This window comes from Marmota marmota, unplaced genomic scaffold (genome assembly GCF_001458135.2).
Source record: "Marmota marmota marmota unplaced genomic scaffold, marMar, whole genome shotgun sequence".
Lineage (NCBI taxonomy): Eukaryota > Metazoa > Chordata > Mammalia > Rodentia > Sciuridae > Marmota > Marmota marmota.
In genome coordinates, this window is record NW_025999968.1 from 37997493 (window position 1) to 38001965 (window position 4473).

At 32.5% G+C, this 4473-nt stretch overlaps 1 pseudogene; it reads left to right on the plus strand.

The window, feature by feature from the left end:
• The first annotated feature begins 3549 nt into the window (after positions 1-3549).
• On the plus strand, positions 3550-3646 carry LOC125617046 (annotated as a pseudogene).
• Positions 3647-4473: the final 827 nt, after the last annotated feature.

The following is a 4473-nucleotide window of genomic DNA, read 5'->3' on the forward strand; positions in this document are numbered from 1 at the left end:
AGCAAATTACTTCATATATATATCTATATATATATATATATATATATATATATATATATATATGTGTGTATATATATATATATATGTATATATATATATATTTTATGTGGTTCTGAAATTCGAACCCAGTGCCTCATGCATGCAAGGCAAGTGATCTACCACTGAGCTACAAACCCAGTCCCAAATTATTTTCTAAAGTAGCTGTGACATTTTATTCTTTCCAAAAACAATGATAATTGTAGTTGCTCCATATCCTCTATAACACTTGGCACTACCTGTTATTTCAGTTGTAGCTGTTAAATTATATGTGTAGTAATATTTTATTGTTGCTTTTTAATTTGCATTTCCCTGATGACTGATTATATTAAGTATATATTCATGTTCTTTTCGGTCATCTATGTGTTACCGATGTTTACCGGTGAAGAGTCCTTGCTTCCCTGAATGCTGAAGTATAACACCAGAGAAGCTCCATGAAGCAAGTTTACAGCAGAAAGCAGAAGCTTTATTAGAGGACAGCAGAAAAGACTTCTCCCCCTAGGAAGAAGGGGACCCAAAAGGCAGAATCCCTGGAAGGGGGAGGTCTTCCCTCTTTCATAGCTAAGGTCTTCTTTTAGCTTTCCCACACTCCTGTCCTTTGTTTCCCTTTATGTTGCAGTGATAGAATGCAGGTGGGAAGGCCCAAAAGGTGAGAGATGGTGGACTGGAGGAATAATCTGGGCAGGAAGGGCCTGGGGCGGCTTTTGATTAACACTTCCCTATTTGCTGGGAGCTGCTTCATTAACAGTTCCTTAGAATGGGTTCCTGGCCTTGGGGACATTAACATTTCAATTTCCCCAGGTGCTGCTCTGGTTTCCTGGACTCCATTCTCCATAAAGGCCTCCATTTTCTTTATCTTACTTGATATTAGACCTGATTTACCTAACTACACTAACTACCTATCTTTAAATCTGGCTTCATGTGTATTTTCTTTAGGGAGATTTCTGTTCACATTTTCCCCATGTTTAAATTATTTGTCTTATTGTTATAAAAATTCTTAATATATTCTGGTTATAAATTATTTGTAGAAATACATATTATTAATATCTTCTTCCATCTTGTGACTTGGCTTTTAATTTCTATATGGTATCTCTCAGTGAACAGAAGGTGATTATAGATAACAATAATGAACTGTACATTTCAAAAACAAGAAAAAAGGATTTTGAGTTTTTATCATAAAGAAATGATAACTGTTTGAAGAAGTAGATATGTTTATCATGGTTGAATCATTGCACAATATATACATGTATTCAAACATTTTGTAACCCCCAATACTATGTATAATTTTATATATTTTGTATCAGGTAAAATCTCATTTAAATTGTAAAAAGACCAATTTCAATGAAGAGTCAACAATTGTTTCTTTTAAGAGTTATGTTTTCTGTGCCTTAAAGATTTTCACTTACACAGTTATATAAATATTTTATCCTTCAATTCTTCTAGAAGTTTTGGCAAAAGCTCTAAGCAATACTTTAGCTATACCTCTTAAACTTTCATGTACTGCTTTTCTTTTATATTCAATTTATTCTTTGTAGTTCACTTTGAGTTCTTCTTTGACTTGTAGCTTAATTAGTGGTTTAGTTTTGGGTCTCCAGATGTTTAAGAACTTGCCAGATACTATTTTTGTTTAGATTTGTAGTTCAATTTCATTGTAATTGGAAATCACCTTATGTATGGTTTCAACAATTTAAAAATATTAAGACTTTTTATAGCCCTGTATATGAACCATCTTGGTTCTAAGATAACCAAAATGTTATCTTAGAAGAAGGAAATGAGGAGAAACCAAGAAATCTCAGTATTTTTTTTGTTTAACTTTTCAATACGTGAACGTATTTCAATCTGAAATATCAATTATAAAATAACAGAGCATGAAATTGAAATTTCTCCAGGAACATACATAATACTTCTAAGAATAAGAAATTGATCTGTAAATGACACAGCGCATTATGAATATTTGGATATTCAGCTCATCATAATTCCAAGAAATCATCAAAATGAACTTTGCCAAGTCTAATCTCACATTCAAATTTATCAATTATTTTATGTAGGATAAATACTTTTATTCTTACATCTTTTAGTGATATTACTTTGTCAAGTAGCCCATTTTCCACATAACTCTTTTTTATGTTTTTAAGTATACTGAACAGTTGACTATAACTGTTAGAATTCAGGAATTCAGTCTAATCTTGACTGGAAAGAGGGAAAAATTTAAAAAAGGGATTTTTTTTAATTCAAATTAGCTTTCTCAAACCACAGATGAAATAAATTATTTTGACCTTTCTTTAAATTGTAATTTGTTTCTTTGCAAATTCCCACTGTCATAGTTTTCAGGACAGTGAGAAAAATATATCTGATTCACATAGTGAGGGCATGATCCATAATGATGGCTTACAATGAATATAGGATTCTTTCCTCAGAGTTTCAAAGCCATCAATTTTATACAGGTGGTAAATGTGCATAAGTTTCATCATCTTTTACTCTCCTCTGTCTATAACTTCTTTTTCTGTGACCTATCTGATTATTATGTAAAATAATGCCTATAAGCTTATAATCAACATGGTTTTAATGATCTCTCTTTTCAAGGCACCATGATCCCTTCTTTGTCCTCATAACACAGTGAGCAACTCCTTGTAACTGATGAGAACATTGAGTCTTAAAAGTGTGAAGTTGTGTGTAGGCACACAAAGAGTTAAGTGAAATAATTCTGTGGGCTCAGAGCTCTTTAGTATGAACAGAATTAAAACAAGGTGTGACTGATTGGCCTTTCATTCACTTGTTTTATTTATTCACTCATTTACTCCTATTAAGCATCCCTTATATTATTGGCATTATCCAAAATATTCAAGAAACTGAAAGCCATAAAAAATGAAAAAAAGAAAAAAAATACAAAACTTCCCAGTAAGAGATTCATAATCTTTAATTAAATGAGAAAAAAGTCATTTTTTCCATGTGATGAAATCACCTATACTGTTTAATATGTCTGCTTAGATTTATCTTAGTATTTTTCAAAATTGTGTTGTTTTAGTTTACCTTTGAACCTAAAAAGATAATACTTTTGTTGTTGTTGTTTTAAGAACCAGGGATGCTTAATCACTGAGCCACATCCCCAACCCTTTTTGTATATTATTTAGAGACAGGGTCTCACTGAGTTGCTTAGTGCATCACTAAGGTGCTAAGACTGGCTTTTAACTAGTGATTACGGTGTTGTGCCACCATGCCTGGAAAGAATGGTTACTTTTTAAAATTGGAGTGCTCATTGTATCATATTGTGTGGATACTTACTATGGGAATGATTTTCTATAAATTTTGTCTTATTATAGCTCATTAAAACATTGATTCGGTGTGTTCAAGAGAGACTTAGAGCCATTTCTCTAAAAACTAGAAAAAAGTTGGGGAGTCCAATGGAGTTTGTTACAGTGATATTCCACCCAGCAATCTAATGGCCTGAAGTTGAAGCCATGAATAGGCATGTGGAAGAGTAGGATGGGGTCACACAGTAATCCAGGTGAAGGCTGGCTTTGGCAGCAAAAATACTAAAATTGGAATGACACAGAGAAGTTTAGCATATGTGCTGTGCAAGGATAATGTGCAAATTTGTGACCATATTATTAAGTCAGGCACCAAGAGGCAAATATTACATATTCTCACTTATATATGGAAGCTAAAAAAGTTGATTTCATGGAAGTAGAAAACAGAAGTGGTCACTAGAGATTCTGGAAGGTAGGGGAAGGTGGAAAAAAAAGAAGTTGGATAACAGCTACCAAAATACTGTTACAGAGAAGGAAGTTAGTTCTAATGATCTGCTGCCCAGTAGGGTGATTACATACACAGCTTTCTATCATGTATTTTATAAAGGACTTAAAGAGTCTGTTCAATTCTTTTGCCCATTTATTGATTGAATTATTTATTTTTCTGATATGTGAAAACTAAACCACAATAAAGGGGGCGGGGGTAGGGGGAGAAGAGAAGTTCCATGAATTAGACAAAGGGAAACAAAAGGAAGGGAGAGGGACAGGAATAGGAAAGACAATAATTTTCCTATGAACACATATGAAGATATAAAAGTGAACCCCTCCATCGTGCCCATTCACAAGAACGGGGTAGAATAAAATATATCCTATGCTTATAGAATTTTATCGAAATGGATTTTACTGAATAAAATTTAAAAAATAAATAAAAGCACTAACTACCTTTCAAAAAAAGAGAACTAGAAGAGAGGAATTAGAAGTTTTTTTGGCACAAAAAATATGTTTAAGAAGATGAATATGATAATATGCGGACTTGATCATTACACATTGTGTACATGTATCAAATTTTCACACTGTACCTCATAAATATGTACAATTATTATATGTCAATTAAAAGAAAAGGAATACAGGTGAGAAGACAGAAAAAATGAAAAAAGACAAAAAGGAATTTTTGGTGTTGTTTCTATGG